Genomic DNA, 18,519 nt, shown 5'->3' with positions numbered 1-18,519 from the left:
TCTATATATATATATCACGTGATCTAACATGTAGATTCCCGGCGGATTGTAACTAAAATGTAGCTACAGATCACTCATGCATATGTACAAATATATATGATAGAATCATATTGTAATATAAATAATTTAATTTTGATTAACTTTTTTTTAAATCATTAAACGACGCATTTGATTCAGTCGAGCGTTCAACAATTTTATGATTTAAAATAAAATTAATGATTATCTTTGTTAGATCTTTTTCTATCGGTTTCTGTCTGAATACTAATGGTGAATTTCTTATGTATCTAAATTATTGATAGATACTATAAAATATTTCAAAAATATAACACAGATCATGATACACGTCAGAACTTTAATATTTTTGTTTTTGCTTACTGAAAATTTCAAGTTATGAAATACATTACATTTTCATGTATAAAGGATTTTTTCGAACTTACATACTATATTTATTGAAGTCAGGAGATGGCATATGTCAGTAACTGCACTTTTTGTTTATTTTCCTCGGTTACTTTTTCTTACATCGTACCATGATTTCTTTTAAACTGAGTTTAATGGTGCGTATTGATATGTGTTTTTCAGTCCACATTCGATTTGGCTAGGTTTATAGAGGAGGGTTAAAATCTCATAAAACACGTTTACAACCCATTTTTTGCATCTGCCCGCATTACAAAGGAAATACATTAGAAATTTTATAAACAGCAACAGAAGCAAACATAATCATGTTATTTGTTTTCACCAGTGTATTAAAAAGGCAATCATGCCTCCTCCGCAAAGATGAGTGGTCGGCGTATTCAGTTATTTCAACATCACTGAATTTTTTGGACGAATGAATACAGTTATACATTTTATTATGACAATTTAGAATCTCCATTTAAATACACTAGCGAAACTGGTATAATAATTGTGTCAATTACATACCGGGAAAAAAAATAATGTACCGGGGAATGCTTAAATATCAAGTTAAATTCATTTTAACAGGAAGCATTTGTGTCCTTTCACATTAAAGTTATAAATAAATAAACAAAACATTGTATTTGTATGAATGAGAGTAGAGTGCAGTTGAAAACACACAAATTCCAATTAAGGTATGTTTATTTACGTTTTAATTGACAATCGTGTTACATTGCATTTGCAAAGTCAAATTATATTATTGTCTTGTATAATTGGGACGTGTTACATATGACCAATTACCTTAAAAACCGTTACATCTCAGTAAAATATTTTGATATTATTATAATAACTATGATTTTACAATGAGTGTATTTGTCCGGCTAGATTTTTTATTCTAGACCAGTTTTCATCTAAAATTATCTGCTGGATGATTTGAACCGTTGCAGTATTAAATGACGATCAAGACATTGTCAAGAAAATAAATCGCATTGTTCACAACACGAAACAGAGATCGGAGGAGTGAAGTATCATGTGCTTGTAGAGCATATAGGCTTGCTTACCTTATAGCATAAAAGTGCTTGCGATAATATAAGTTCACTGATGAACAGTACACATTATTGTTTATTGGCCAGCTGAAAACCAACTCCGGGTGTGTGATTTTTTCCGCTGTGCAGAAGACCATTTGGTGGCACACAGCTGTTTTTGTCCTTTGGTCGCGTTGCTGTCTCTAAGAAACATTCCCTATTTCCATTCTCAATTTTATGGTTGTGGAATTTGTTTCATCTCTGATTTGTAGACTTTAATACATATATATATAGACAGTAACGATCATTCTTTTCCAGAGATTCTAAAAATAGATCGTGCTCTTTGTTGTTACGACTAAAGTTTGTAAATTCTAAAACAGATCAGGCAAATCACGCGATGAAAATTAAAAAAAAACCACAATCGTTTGGAGAATTTTGAGAAACTTGTTTCATTAATGTAAAACAACTAGATGTGATATGATTGCCAACAAGACAAATACCCAACATACTACTCATAATGATGAGGTCACTGTTCGGCTTTCAACAATGAACAAAACCTATAAAATACACGTATAGTCGACTATAACAGGCCCATATTGACAAAATGTGAAACGATTCAAACACAAATAGTTACGGCCTGATTTATGACAAAACATTATTGCAACAATAAAATTATACAGACCCCAAACAACGACTAATACTGAGGTTCAGACCTTCGTCTTGGGACATACATGTACAGACACACACATGTTTATGATCCCTTACCACCCTCGTTAGGGAGCTACCATTTGATTTTTATGGGGAAGCTAGGATGAAATTTGCAAAAAATAGGCAGGACAGGAGTTTTGAGTAAAAAAAAGGCAGGATGAGACACTTGCAAAAAAAAAGTCAGAACGACAATTTAGGTAAAAAAAAGTCAGGATAAACTAAAAAAAAAAGGCAGGACCGAACAGAGTGAAAAATAAAAAGGCAGGACATATATTACAGTAAAAAAAAATGCAGGACAAAATTTTTCATCCTAGCCCCCCCATACAAAATCAAATGGTAGCTCCCTTAATATGGGACAATGGCGTAAAAGCACAACATATGAACAAACCGTAAAACTCAGACCAGGCTCAAGCTAGCAGCCACTCGCTAGCAGCCACTTCGCTAGCAGCCAGTTTTCAGATATGTCTATAAACCCAAAAATTGCAAAAGATTCAAACGTACTTTAAATGTTTTTATCAATCATATAATCACAAAAAAATCTGTTTTTATATATGAGTGAGCAGCCGAAGACACTATTTAATGTTGTTTTTTTCAAATTAACATGTAATTTCCTGTTCATTACTTTATTCGCTTTTCGTATACCAAACAGCGTAATGCGCGCAATTTTAAATAGTTATGACATCGACATGACATCGACTTTTCCATAAGAAATCAATTTTGTGATATTGTAAGAAATAGCTTTCCATAGTCTCGGCATCCTGTCAAGTAGTTCCTAAAAAGTATCAAAACTTATGCATTACAAGAATAGAAAATTGCACTCGTGCTTTGCTATTTTTTTGTCAGACAAATTTGTTTTGACAAAAGATTCTACTTCTGAACAAGCGGAATGCGCTCACATTTGATTATACACAAGGTTTATTTGTTGTACTTAATGTATGGTGTGCACAGAAAATATAAATTAGCAATTTATAAAAGAAACCTACCTTTGGACCTATGGTGAAATTTTCCCATCTTGGTCATTTGACCCATTAGACCTTAGACCCTTACCTATCATTTGCACCTAGTGGGTAAAAAAGTATTGCCGTAGGGAATTTTTGACAGACTTTTGAAAAGTTGGGGTAGGCATGTTTGACCCTTAAGACCTAAGTTCGGACCTATGGTGAAGACAAACTATGAGTTGTCCCACCTGGACCTTTTGGCTCATTGGACCCTAGCCCATTACCTACCATTTCCACCTAGTGGCTAAAAAAGTATTGCCGTAGGGAATTTTTTACACTCTTTTAAAAATTGGGGTAAGGCATTTTTTTGAAATCTAACTTTGGACCCATGGTGAGGACAAACCATGAGTTGTCCCACCTGGACCTTTTGACCCATTAGACCTTAGACCCTTACCTATCATTTGCACCTAGTGGGTAAAAAAGTATTGCCGTAGGGAATTTTTGACAGACTTTTGAAAAGTTGGGGTAGGCATGTTTGACCCTTAAGACCTAAGTTCGGACCTATGGTGAAGACAAACTATGAGTTGTCCCACCTGGACCTTTTGGCTCATTGGACCCTAGCCCATTACCTACCATTTCCACCTAGTGGCTAAAAAAGTATTGCCGTAGGGAATTTTTTACACTCTTTTAAAAATTGGGGTAAGGCATTTTTTTGAAATCTAACTTTGGACCCATGGTGAGGACAAACCATGAGTTGTCCCACCTGGACCTTTTGACCCATTAGACCTTAGACCCTTACCTATCATTTGCACCTAGTGGGTAAAAAAGTATTGCCGTAGGGAATTTTTGACAGACTTTTGAAAAGTTGGGGTAGGCATGTTTGACCCTTAAGACCTAAGTTCGGACCTATGGTGAAGACAAACTATGAGTTGTCCCACCTGGACCTTTTGGCTCATTGGACCCTAGCCCATTACCTACCATTTCCACCTAGTGGCTAAAAAAGTATTGCCGTAGGGAATTTTTTACACTCTTTTAAAAATTGGGGTAAGGCATTTTTTTGAAATCTAACTTTGGACCCATGGTGAGGACAAACCATGAGTTGTCCCACCTGGACCTTTTGACCCATTAGACCTTAGACCCTTACCTATCATTTGCACCTAGTGGGTAAAAAAGTATTGCCGTAGGGAATTTTTGACAGACTTTTGAAAAGTTGGGGTAGGCATGTTTGACCCTTAAGACCTAAGTTCGGACCTATGGTGAAGACAAACTATGAGTTGTCCCACCTGGACCTTTTGGCTCATTGGACCCTAGCCCATTACCTACCATTTCCACCTAGTGGCTAAAAAAGTATTGCCGTAGGGAATTTTTTACACTCTTTTAAAAATTGGGGTAAGGCATTTTTTTGAAATCTAACTTTGGACCCATGGTGAGGACAAACCATGAGTTGTCCCACCTGGACCTTTTGACCCATTAGACCTTAGACCCTTACCTATCATTTGCACCTAGTGGGTAAAAAAGTATTGCCGTAGGGAATTTTTGACAGACTTTTGAAAAGTTGGGGTAGGCATGTTTGACCCTTAAGACCTAAGTTCGGACCTATGGTGAAGACAAACTATGAGTTGTCCCACCTGGACCTTTTGGCTCATTGGACCCTAGCCCATTACCTACCATTTCCACCTAGTGGCTAAAAAAGTATTGCCGTAGGGAATTTTTTACACTCTTTTAAAAATTGGGGTAAGGCATTTTTTTGAAATCTAACTTTGGACCCATGGTGAGGACAAACCATGAGTTGTCCCACCTGGACCTTTTGACCCATTAGACCTTAGACCCTTACCTATCATTTGCACCTAGTGGGTAAAAAAGTATTGCCGTAGGGAATTTTTGACAGACTTTTGAAAAGTTGGGGTAGGCATGTTTGACCCTTAAGACCTAAGTTCGGACCTATGGTGAAGACAAACTATGAGTTGTCCCACCTGGACCTTTTGGCTCATTGGACCCTAGCCCATTACCTACCATTTCCACCTAGTGGCTAAAAAAGTATTGCCGTAGGGAATTTTTTACACTCTTTTAAAAATTGGGGTAAGGCATTTTTTTGAAATCTAACTTTGGACCCATGGTGAGGACAAACCATGAGTTGTCCCACCTGGACCTTTTGACCCATTAGACCTTAGACCCTTACCTATCATTTGCACCTAGTGGGTAAAAAAGTATTGCCGTAGGGAATTTTTGACAGACTTTTGAAAAGTTGGGGTAGGCATGTTTGACCCTTAAGACCTAAGTTCGGACCTATGGTGAAGACAAACTATGAGTTGTCCCACCTGGACCTTTTGGCTCATTGGACCCTAGCCCATTACCTACCATTTCCACCTAGTGGCTAAAAAAGTATTGCCGTAGGGAATTTTTTACACTCTTTTAAAAATTGGGGTAAGGCATTTTTTTGAAATCTAACTTTGGACCCATGGTGAGGACAAACCATGAGTTGTCCCACCTGGACCTTTTGACCCATTAGACCTTAGACCCTTACCTATCATTTGCACCTAGTGGGTAAAAAAGTATTGCCGTAGGGAATTTTTGACAGACTTTTGAAAAGTTGGGGTAGGCATGTTTGACCCTTAAGACCTAAGTTCGGACCTATGGTGAAGACAAACTATGAGTTGTCCCACCTGGACCTTTTGGCTCATTGGACCCTAGCCCATTACCTACCATTTCCACCTAGTGGCTAAAAAAGTATTGCCGTAGGGAATTTTTTACACTCTTTTAAAAATTGGGGTAAGGCATTTTTTTGAAATCTAACTTTGGACCCATGGTGAGGACAAACCATGAGTTGTCCCACCTGGACCTTTTGACCCATTAGACCTTAGACCCTTACCTATCATTTGCACCTAGTGGGTAAAAAAGTATTGCCGTAGGGAATTTTTGACAGACTTTTGAAAAGTTGGGGTAGGCATGTTTGACCCTTAAGACCTAAGTTCGGACCTATGGTGAAGACAAACTATGAGTTGTCCCACCTGGACCTTTTGGCTCATTGGACCCTAGCCCATTACCTACCATTTCCACCTAGTGGCTAAAAAAGTATTGCCGTAGGGAATTTTTTACACTCTTTTAAAAATTGGGGTAAGGCATTTTTTTGAAATCTAACTTTGGACCCATGGTGAGGACAAACCATGAGTTGTCCCACCTGGACCTTTTGACCCATTAGACCTTAGACCCTTACCTATCATTTGCACCTAGTGGGTAAAAAAGTATTGCCGTAGGGAATTTTTGACAGACTTTTGAAAAGTTGGGGTAGGCATGTTTGACCCTTAAGACCTAAGTTCGGACCTATGGTGAAGACAAACTATGAGTTGTCCCACCTGGACCTTTTGGCTCATTGGACCCTAGCCCATTACCTACCATTTCCACCTAGTGGCTAAAAAAGTATTGCCGTAGGGAATTTTTTACACTCTTTTAAAAATTGGGGTAAGGCATTTTTTTGAAATCTAACTTTGGACCCATGGTGAGGACAAACCATGAGTTGTCCCACCTGGACCTTTTGACCCATTAGACCTTAGACCCTTACCTATCATTTGCACCTAGTGGGTAAAAAAGTATTGCCGTAGGGAATTTTTGACAGACTTTTGAAAAGTTGGGGTAGGCATGTTTGACCCTTAAGACCTAAGTTCGGACCTATGGTGAAGACAAACTATGAGTTGTCCCACCTGGACCTTTTGGCTCATTGGACCCTAGCCCATTACCTACCATTTCCACCTAGTGGCTAAAAAAGTATTGCCGTAGGGAATTTTTTACACTCTTTTAAAAATTGGGGTAAGGCATTTTTTTGAAATCTAACTTTGGACCCATGGTGAGGACAAACCATGAGTTGTCCCACCTGGACCTTTTGACCCATTAGACCTTAGACCCTTACCTATCATTTGCACCTAGTGGGTAAAAAAGTATTGCCGTAGGGAATTTTTGACAGACTTTTGAAAAGTTGGGGTAGGCATGTTTGACCCTTAAGACCTAAGTTCGGACCTATGGTGAAGACAAACTATGAGTTGTCCCACCTGGACCTTTTGGCTCATTGGACCCTAGCCCATTACCTACCATTTCCACCTAGTGGCTAAAAAAGTATTGCCGTAGGGAATTTTTTACACTCTTTTAAAAATTGGGGTAAGGCATTTTTTTGAAATCTAACTTTGGACCCATGGTGAGGACAAACCATGAGTTGTCCCACCTGGACCTTTTGACCCATTAGACCTTAGACCCTTACCTATCATTTGCACCTAGTGGGTAAAAAAGTATTGCCGTAGGGAATTTTTGACAGACTTTTGAAAAGTTGGGGTAGGCATGTTTGACCCTTAAGACCTAAGTTCGGACCTATGGTGAAGACAAACTATGAGTTGTCCCACCTGGACCTTTTGGCTCATTGGACCCTAGCCCATTACCTACCATTTCCACCTAGTGGCTAAAAAAGTATTGCCGTAGGGAATTTTTTACACTCTTTTAAAAATTGGGGTAAGGCATTTTTTTGAAATCTAACTTTGGACCCATGGTGAGGACAAACCATGAGTTGTCCCACCTGGACCTTTTGACCCATTAGACCTTAGACCCTTACCTATCATTTGCACCTAGTGGGTAAAAAAGTATTGCCGTAGGGAATTTTTGACAGACTTTTGAAAAGTTGGGGTAGGCATGTTTGACCCTTAAGACCTAAGTTCGGACCTATGGTGAAGACAAACTATGAGTTGTCCCACCTGGACCTTTTGGCTCATTGGACCCTAGCCCATTACCTACCATTTCCACCTAGTGGCTAAAAAAGTATTGCCGTAGGGAATTTTTTACACTCTTTTAAAAATTGGGGTAAGGCATTTTTTTGAAATCTAACTTTGGACCCATGGTGAGGACAAACCATGAGTTGTCCCACCTGGACCTTTTGACCCATTAGACCTTAGACCCTTACCTATCATTTGCACCTAGTGGGTAAAAAAGTATTGCCGTAGGGAATTTTTGACAGACTTTTGAAAAGTTGGGGTAGGCATGTTTGACCCTTAAGACCTAAGTTCGGACCTATGGTGAAGACAAACTATGAGTTGTCCCACCTGGACCTTTTGGCTCATTGGACCCTAGCCCATTACCTACCATTTCCACCTAGTGGCTAAAAAAGTATTGCCGTAGGGAATTTTTTACACTCTTTTAAAAATTGGGGTAAGGCATTTTTTTGAAATCTAACTTTGGACCCATGGTGAGGACAAACCATGAGTTGTCCCACCTGGACCTTTTGACCCATTAGACCTTAGACCCTTACCTATCATTTGCACCTAGTGGGTAAAAAAGTATTGCCGTAGGGAATTTTTGACAGACTTTTGAAAAGTTGGGGTAGGCATGTTTGACCCTTAAGACCTAAGTTCGGACCTATGGTGAAGACAAACTATGAGTTGTCCCACCTGGACCTTTTGGCTCATTGGACCCTAGCCCATTACCTACCATTTCCACCTAGTGGCTAAAAAAGTATTGCCGTAGGGAATTTTTTACACTCTTTTAAAAATTGGGGTAAGGCATTTTTTTGAAATCTAACTTTGGACCCATGGTGAGGACAAACCATGAGTTGTCCCACCTGGACCTTTTGACCCATTAGACCTTAGACCCTTACCTATCATTTGCACCTAGTGGGTAAAAAAGTATTGCCGTAGGGAATTTTTGACAGACTTTTGAAAAGTTGGGGTAGGCATGTTTGACCCTTAAGACCTAAGTTCGGACCTATGGTGAAGACAAACTATGAGTTGTCCCACCTGGACCTTTTGGCTCATTGGACCCTAGTCCATTACCTACCATTTCCACCTAGTGGCTAAAAAAGTATTGCCGTAGGGAATTTTTTACACTCTTTTAAAAATTGGGGTAAGGCATTTTTTTGAAATCTAACTTTGGACCCATGGTGAGGACAAACCATGAGTTGTCCCACCTGGACCTTTTGACCCATTAGACCTTAGACCCTTACCTATCATTTGCACCTAGTGGGTAAAAAAGTATTGCCGTAGGGAATTTTTGACAGACTTTTGAAAAGTTGGGGTAGGCATGTTTGACCCTTAAGACCTAAGTTCGGACCTATGGTGAAGACAAACTATGAGTTGTCCCACCTGGACCTTTTGGCTCATTGGACCCTAGCCCATTACCTACCATTTCCACCTAGTGGCTAAAAAAGTATTGCCGTAGGGAATTTTTTACACTCTTTTAAAAATTGGGGTAAGGCATTTTTTTGAAATCTAACTTTGGACCCATGGTGAGGACAAACCATGAGTTGTCCCACCTGGACCTTTTGACCCATTAGACCTTAGACCCTTACCTATCATTTGCACCTAGTGGGTAAAAAAGTATTGCCGTAGGGAATTTTTGACAGACTTTTGAAAAGTTGGGGTAGGCATTTTTTTGAAATCTAACTTTGGACCCATGGTGAGGACAAACCATGAGTTGTCCCACCTGGACCTTTTGACCCATTAGACCTTAGACCATTACCTATCATTTGCACCTAGTGGGTGAAAAAGTATTGCCGTAGGGAATTTTTGACAGACTTTTGAAAAGTTGGGGTAGGCATGTTTGACCCTTAAGACCTAAGTTCGGACCTATGGCGAAAACAAAGGATGAGTTGTCCCACCTGGACCTTTTGGCTCATTGGACCCTAGCCCATTACCTACCATTTCCATCTAGTGGGTAAAAAAGTATTGCCGTAGGGAATTTTGACAGCTTTTAAAAGATTAGGGGTAGGCCAATGGAACTTTGCAAATTGAAAGCTATGGTATGAAAAAATCCTGGCGCACTGGATATGATTACCACGACTTTCACGGACGGTAGGATTGACAGTGTCAAGATATGATTTTTAGGACCGAACAAATTGTGTCTAATAAATTGAATTGGGGATGGTGGTTGGTGTAACCTAAATTGATCTTTTTTATTGTTGGGATGAAGACATGGATCCAATAGCGGACATGGAGTAAGTTGTTGAAAATGTCAAATCCCTGAGAGGTATTACCAAAATGAACCACCTTTGATGGTACTCCCGGTTTGGGAAAGATCAGTTGATTGAGTTGATTGTAACAGAAGAAACCAACCTTAAATATCAGTGCGTCCGAAACCCCAGACGAGGAAGACGATTATCACCCAGGCAAAAAAACTTGGGTTGAAAGGTATTAGCAGGCTGTTGATAGTGCATCCGCCAACGAAAGCCTTGAAAGAGGCATTTACTACCTGGAAGATGACCCCCATTATTGCTATGGATGTGCAGACTTTCCTTGACGTCTAACTGATGTCACTGGAGGAACTTATAACAATTTGGACATTGAAAGGAGCAAAAATCAATGCGGTGCTACACTGTACCTTTGTGAATATTAATCCATCAAGTAATGCAGATGATGGGAACAAGGGATACTTTCACTCGAGATTTTCACCGAGGCCACGATCTTAGCTGAAACCCTTGATTAGATGGACAAAAAGATCGGAGTAAAGATTGCCCAGTGAACCTCTGAAAAATGTGGCTGAACATTGAAAGCAATTGTAAAACTTCAAGTCAATATTAACAAACACCGGCCGCTGGGAGGGTCACAGTACTTTGAAAGAAGGCTGTAAACAATATGAAAAAACTGATGAGGATTGTTTTAAGTGGGCCATACTTTCGGCCTTGCACCATGACGAGGTATACCCAAAACATACAGACATGATAACACAGTACCACCGTGGCAGGAAGACCTCAATCTGAAAAAAAGATGTAGTTCTCGGTCAGCCTTAAGGGTATTGGTAAGTTTGAGAAGGTCAATTCAACCCTGACAGTCAATGTATTATAAATTAACAACAATGAAATATACCCGCTGCGCATATTAGACTTAGCGAACAGCGGGAGAGAGACATCAACTTGGTGCTGATAAAAAAAGTCTTGGCTGATGTCGAGCCAGACTTCGGACCACAATTGTGAGACCCGCCTGTGCTACAGGTGCGTGAACCAGTTCACATTAAAGAAGTCCTGGAGACCCACAAAGAGTGTTGCGTCAACCACAAGGCGGTTAAGATCGAGCTGTCCAAGCTTGTTAAGGAAGGGACCTACCAGACCTTTGACAACACTCACTCGATAGGAGTCCCTTTCGTGGTGTTCGCGGAATTTTAGTGTTTAACCGAGAAGGTTGAAACCAGGATTGATAAACCACATACGAAAGCCTACCAAAAGCACATGCCTTCGTGTTTCTGCTACCCCATCAAGTGCTTTGAAGACAAGGTGTATACCAAGGCACCAGTTCTGTATATCATGCAAAAGCCGAACGAAGATGTGGCACAGATCTTTGTTGAATGCCTTGAGAGAAAAAAATCAAGGCCATTTACACCTGAAACTATCTTATGAAGCATATGGTCTTGACGAAAGAGGACATGGTTGTGTGGTTGTGTGATTGTTCGCTTGGTGAGGACAAGATGAGGGATTACTGCCACTTTACCGAAAACACAGGGGCGCAGCACATAACCAGTGTTACCTGAAGTACAAAATGTCAAAGTTTATACCTGTATTTTTCACAATCTGGCCGGGTATGATAGTTATCTGTTCATTAAGAACCTGGGATCGACACCGGGGCAGCTCACATGCATTCCCAATTCGGAGGAAAAGTACATCTCGTTTAGCAAGACATTCCAGTTGAGCGAGTACAAGATGAAAGACGGGGAAATGAAACCCCTTCACCAGAGTTTGAGGTTTGGACAGTCTCAAATTTATAATTGCGAGCCTGAATAGCTTGGTAAACTCAAGTCCAACAGCAGCCTTCAAGAATGTATTTGGTAGAGGAGCGTTTGATCCCGAATTGTACCGGGTGATACCCGCGGAGTCCGAAAACGGTCGGAAAATCACACTGCGCGAGGTCATAGACAGGCGTAAGCTAGAATACATTGTGTCACACCGCGAATATTTTGAGCTGGGAAGCAGGCTTATAAAAGGGAAGAAGCTGGACAAGAACGCACATCTGACACTCATACAGGGCTACCTTGCGCAGGAGTGCCCAACCTACATAGCTATCCTGGTACTGTCACGACAATGGTATCAACTGCGCCGGGCTCGACGCCTGCATTGCGACGAGTACATGACAGATAAGATTGTATACACAGGAAATGTCTGGGACTAAGCCAATGCACATCTTTTGGCCATCATAAGTGGGATTGAGTGGGAGGCAGGCCAAGGTTACACTGAAGGATCCGAAATGGTATCAGGACTGAGACATATCACAGACTCTATTGTTAAATTGCAGCCGTACCTTTATGAGCAGGCGAAAAATTCAATGTAGGGGCACCGACTACAACATCGATGGAGGTACGGTGAACTATGTAATTTGTAGTTTGAAGAACAAGGCACTTATGGTGGCGTTTGATTACTTGTCAGAACAGGACATAGAAGTTGAATCACTTGTAATTGACGGTATCGTGCTTTACATGGACAATTTGCCACCAGAACGAATTTCCTGGGTGCTAACCGTCTGTTCATAGAGAGTCAAGGAGGTCAAGTGATGTAAAATCACCTTCATCAGACATGGATGAAGGCTATGATATACCAGTTGAAGTGCCGGTCATGGCCGAAAGTTTTCTCTTGCGACAGAGTGTGTACCCTGTTGATTATATGGATGGGTTCAAGCAACTTGAGTAAACCGAGCAAGACGAAAAAGCATTGATGGCAGCGTTCGATTCGCTGACAAGACCATTTGGATCGCTGGAGGTCAATGGCAGCACGATCAACAAGGACAATGAGCACGCCGGGTGCTCACAGAGAGTCAAGGAAGTCATGGATGAAGGTAATGATAAACCTGCTGACGCGCCGGGGAAGTCTCTTGATGAAGGTTTACTCTTGCGAAAGGTTGTGTACCCTTATGACTATGTGGATGGGTTTGAAAAACTCCAGGAGACCGAGTTGCCACCCAGTGAAGCATTATACAATACCATCACCGGTGAGGGAGTAAGCCATGCAGACTATGAACTAATACGCGCAGCAAGTGTGTGAAAAGAGATGGATATCGCCAGCATGAGAGAGTATCATGACTTGTATCTGAAAACGGATGTACTCTTGCTGTGCGATGTGTTTGAGAACTTCAGAGATGTAAAAGGGATTAGAGGTGGGATAACAGTCTAGTCGAAGGATTCAATGCCGACAAGCCCACCAACTACTTGATGTATACGGATGCTGATAACCTGTATGGATGGGATATGAGTAGCTATCCACCGATCGGTTGCTTTGAATGGAATAACACCGACGTAACCAACCTTTGATACCCTTGCAGTTAAGACGACTAATGATTTATATTAGAGGTAGACTTCGAATATCTCAAGGAACTTCATGACTACCACAATGGCTACTCGCTTGCCCCGGAAACTGTACAGCTGAACAAAGTAAAGAAACCTCGGAGACAAACTGAGGTATGTTGTATACTACGTCAACCTAAAACAGTACTTGCGCTCAGACTCAAGATCAGAAAACCACACGGTTTATAAGTTTAAACCAGATCATATGGCTGAAGATTTATATAGATGTAACCACCGCGCTCAGAGCCGCTGCCACCACTAACTTTGAAAAAGACTTTTTCAAACTCATGAACAATGCGATGTCGGAAAGACAATAGAAAATATCCGCAAGAGGGTTGACGTCCGAATGGTTACCAACCAGAAAAAAGTGATGAAGCTCGTCACCAAGCTCAATTTTGATCGCCGGGTTAACTTCAGTGAGTATCTTGCAGCCATGCACATGCGTAAGACCAAATACAAATTTGACAAGCCAATTTACCTAGACATATCTAAGACCTTAATGGCGGACTATGTTTACAAGTACCTAAAGCCAACCTACCGTGACAAGACAACCATCTGTTACACCGACAGTATCGTTTACAATGTCGAACCTCCAGATGTCCTCAAAGACATTAACGAACACTGGCGGCAGAAGTTCGGCACATTCAACTATTCAAGTGACCACACTTCCGGTATCAAATGAGGTCTGAACAGGAAAATTCTTGGAATGTTCAATGATGAATGAGCCGGAGTCCCCACGACGGAGTCTTGGATTGCGGTCCAAGATATCCGCGCTGAAATTGGCAAGCGCGAAGCGAAGAGGGCTTAATGGGTGAAGAAGTGCATCGTCAAAAATTACCGTTGAAAACTACAAGAGATGCCTTGATAAGCACACAGTGAGCTACCGGACTATGAGTACACAATCAAAAGTCATAGGCATAAGATATATACACTTGAGTGTCACAAGAGAGCCCTATCAGCCAACGATGACAACCGTCATATCATGCATGATGGAATTAGCACCCTTGCCCGTGGCCACTACAAAATCGTCAACCGTAAATAAATGAGCGGCATATGGGTGCATAATTTAGTTCTCCCCTACAAACCCCTTTTAAACACTCAGCTCAAACAGGCTGTAACCACCACGAAGATTCAATACTGTTGGGGTGTGGTCATGCCTGATACACTACTACCAATAGTCTGACACACCAAATGTGGAACCTTAACCACGAGAGCTGGAAGGATCGTCTAACGCACTTGGCGTTTTGGTAAAGCGCATACCGACAAAGTATTACTTTGACTCTTATGGTTTGCCAACGCCCGACGAGATGGTAGACTATTTGTAGCCTGAGATCCTTTTCAAAACTGATGAACTTGAGACGCGAGGGGATGTGGTGTGTGGTCACTGTTGTCTGTCCGTGTTGAAGATACTGACAATGGGAAAATCGTGGAAAATGCAATCTTTTCGCTCTATAAATAAATGGATAAGTTTGGATCCCATGCAAGACAGTGCATATCCGTCTGGTGGATGGTGCATCATTTCGATATGAACGACAATCGCATTACTAGCCTATGATATCCCATGGACAGCTGGGATGCTGTGACAACACGGTAGGTGACCAAGCAGTTGAAAGATGGTATAAAAGACAACAATGAGCTAGAGGCTGCGCTAGAACGATCGTGAAATAGCTCTCGAGGACATGAAAAAGCACCTTGTCGGTATCGAGAAAAAAAGTGGGAAAGTGTCTACCTTACGTCACAAGAACTAGTGACCAAAGGATGGTATATTCAAAGAACTATGTGGATCTAAGCATGGCGGTTCTAGAGAAAATCAATACCATCGAATTGAAGGTGAAGTCTTATCACACGGCGGACAGGAGACGGCGCGAATCGAATCTCATATCTGAAGAGGACCTGAGCAACTATATGATAACACAGCAGTTTTTTCCAGTCATATGAACAAGTCTATTTCACATCCGCAGCTTTGACCCAATAGTTGAACTCCGTGGGGTACCCCTCCACTTGACGTTCAGCTCTTTCATCCCTCCCCATGTTCTTCTACGCAAGATATGTTCGATGCGGTAGGTGTTTTGACACTCATATCAACAAGGTCGGCCGCCTAGGTCTCATCCACACCACACTACTACACCGCGTTTTTGAAACGTGCCTCGAACTGGTTTGTGCAACTCATCCGCTAAATCATCGGTCCAGCGAACTTTTATTTTCTAAATACTCAGACTAAATCGAGTTTTGGTATCGATGATTGGTCCGATGATGCTGTGGTCAATGCGTTCGCGTATGGAAGTGTTGGCAATGGTGTTAAGCGAGGCTAGCATAGCTTTGCCACAGATTGGGTAACAGACTGTTTTATCCTTGTGCTGGGCATAACAGAGATCGTGGTGATATGCAGCCTGGTAAACTCGATTAATGTGGTTTGACCAAGCTTTCTTGGTGCAGGCGCTTGCTAAGTTTAATCTCTGGCCCGGTAAAGTTGTGTCCGGGTAGACGCATTTCCATGGGTGATCGGTTGATTACTAGTAGTTTGTCCATGAACCCTGCACCAGTTGCAGCAACAAACTGAGACTTCATGGCACCGCATACCTTACAATTTCCAACTTTAATCCGTCGCCTGTTCGATTCCTGGTCATTACCTCGCTGGGGTTAACTATGTCCGTCTTCCAATGACATTGCAAGCAAAAGTTCATCGCTATTTTATTCAAATAAATGAACGTCGGAGACATTTCCTACAGTGCAACGCCCCCAACAGGAGCAATCGCTACCTCCTGCCGCAATCAGAAGGTTTATCATTGGGACTGTGGTAAGACAACGCTGTTAAACAACATAATCCTGTGCGATGGATGCCTCAAGTACGATCAATTGTACGTCTTCGGGATATCGCTTCACCAGCCCATCTACCGGGTGTTGCAGCAAGCGCTGGCAACAGGCTTCACTAAGGAAGATATTCTAAACCTCGTACAGTACAAAGGCAAGTCAACCTACTCGTTGATCGATGTGGTCAACGCCTTACCACCACCACGACACCCGAGTGGTATCGAAACTTTTTCTTCGAACAAAGGAGCGATGAACTAAGTCCCGGAAACTCGACCAAACCTCATTGTGTTCGACGACTTGATGCTTAGCAAATGAAGACTAATACGAGAGTGATCGCCACAACATTGATTGTTTTTAATTGTGACAACTACTTCAACTGCCCCGCCAGTCTATCCGGGAGAATGCCAAGGTCCTATGCTTCTTCTAGCATGATGCTAAGAATTTCGAACAAATCCGACGAGATCACTGCAACAATCTCACCAAGGAATACTGTAAATTCAGAAATTATTGTGAGGTTTTAATTATTGCGAATAATGAGTTGTAAACGCAATAATTAAAACTCGCATTTTGTAATATCTTAACTGAATTAAGCATGACTTTTCTCAAAATCGTATTAATTAAAATCGCATTTAATTTAAAATGACAAAATCGCAATAATAAATGAACGCAATAATTTCTGAATTTACAGTAGTTTGGCATTCAGTGTAAATATTGCTGGTCAAAAACCTATGTATTTGTAACCATCGATATTAAAAGCACCAAGGCAAATGGAAAATATCGATACAATTTGATGAGTTTAATAGGTATAGTATCAATAATAAATTGTTACAAAGATAACCCATCGAAGTACAAGGATTCGAGGATTCAAGCACCGCACTGACATGGTTGGACCTTTCCAAAGTGTTTAAGCCTGAGTTTGAGGCTCAGCGGAAAGCAGTTTAAAAAAATCACCAAAACAATTGAAGATTTACCTCCAGTTGTGCCAGCCCTTCCTTCTCCAACGCCCGAGTTTGCCGACCCTCTACCTATTGCACCACATACAACCACTGTCCTCGGACCTCGAGAACAGCAGTATTTGCAGCTCAGTATGACTCCTTCCGCCGACCACAACCTTGGATTGCGATCTAAAAACGATGGTTTTTTCATCCGAAGTTTATCAGTTACTTTTGACGGCGATGATATTTTCGTGGATGGTGTGAGGTACAAAGGAACCCTTGGCCTCTAGGAACTCATGGTGAAAAAGAAACCAGATTCGTTCGACGCTGACGACCTTGACGACTTTGAAGAGATCCTGAAAAGTTCCGGTGCCATTTATCAATGCAATTCCACCCTCTTAAAAACGGCGAAGGCGAACAAGAGTTACAAGGAAGGAAATCGTATCCCACATCTACCAGAGGGATAAGTTTGGCAGTGGGCTGCCAGTCGTGTTTCTTCCTGCCAACTTCAAGCAGCTTCTCGATCGCTTGGAACTGTGTGCTGCAGCTTACCGAGCAGGAAATAATGGTGTGCGCAACGAAATTGTGTCGATTATTGATGCTATGAAAAAGGGTAGACATATCAGCATTGAGGAATATAAGGTGCTTCATCGTAGCTTCCTATAAATAAATGTTGCAAATAAAAAAAGGTTATGCACGAAAGTACGACTACGGTAGGACAGGTTTGTTTGACACAGTAGCCTTGAAAGGTGTTGAAAAATGTGGTTGGTAAAGTGGTATAAACCATCTACTACTTCGTCAACGCTAAAAATATTATACATTATGTCTGACATCCTTACAATCACCGAAGGATTGACTTTCGATGAAAGTCTCCAGGGATTTATTAGGTTGACGAATACGAACCTCAAACTGGTGCCAACCTAAATAATCAAGGTGATATCCTAATCAATATCGAAACCCAAGACTTATTACTCCATCCCGCTGAAAGTTATCTTTTGGTAGAGGGGCAACTGCAAAAGAACGACAGTAGTGCATATGCTGATGCAGATCTAGTGTCTCTCTTTCACAATGGAATCATGTATCTCTTCTCTCAGGCCAGCTAATCGAACATATCAATAACCCAGGCGTTGCCACTACCATGTTGGAAATTCTGATTTATCACGACGATTTCTCAAAATCCCAAGGTCTCAACCAGCTGTGGTGCATGGATTCATTTACCGAAGCTGAGACCGAAAACACAGGGTTCGCAGCACGTCATGGTACAATTATCCCCAAACCTGCCAACAAAGGAGCTTTTTCATTCACCATACCCCTGAGACATATTTTCGGCTTTTCAGACGACTACGACAAGATCGTATACGAATTAAAGCATGCATTGTCACTAGTGCGCGTGATTCAGACGCCGATGCCATGCAATGAGCT

General features: G+C 41.3%; 1 protein-coding gene across 3 annotated transcripts in view; it reads left to right on the top strand.

Moving 5' to 3' along the window:
- Window positions 1–18,519, top strand: part of LOC139488927 (glycoprotein 3-alpha-L-fucosyltransferase A-like) — a 48,492-nt gene that overhangs the window by 18,091 nt on the left and 11,882 nt on the right. The window contains exon 1 of one of the 3 annotated variants that reach the window (XM_071274906.1): window positions 971–1,085. The exons of the other annotated variants lie outside the window; for them this stretch is intronic. The gene's annotated coding sequence lies outside the window, so the exon portion shown is untranslated. Of the gene's footprint in view, window positions 1–970; window positions 1,086–18,519 lie in introns of those variants that run through there. 3 annotated transcript variants of the gene reach the window in all.

This window comes from Mytilus edulis, chromosome 9 (assembly GCF_963676685.1).
Source record: "Mytilus edulis chromosome 9, xbMytEdul2.2, whole genome shotgun sequence".
NCBI classification, from domain to species: Eukaryota; Metazoa; Mollusca; class Bivalvia; order Mytilida; family Mytilidae; genus Mytilus; species Mytilus edulis.
Note: the sequence above shows the minus strand (reverse complement) of the source record. Positions and strands in the feature narration are given on the sequence as shown.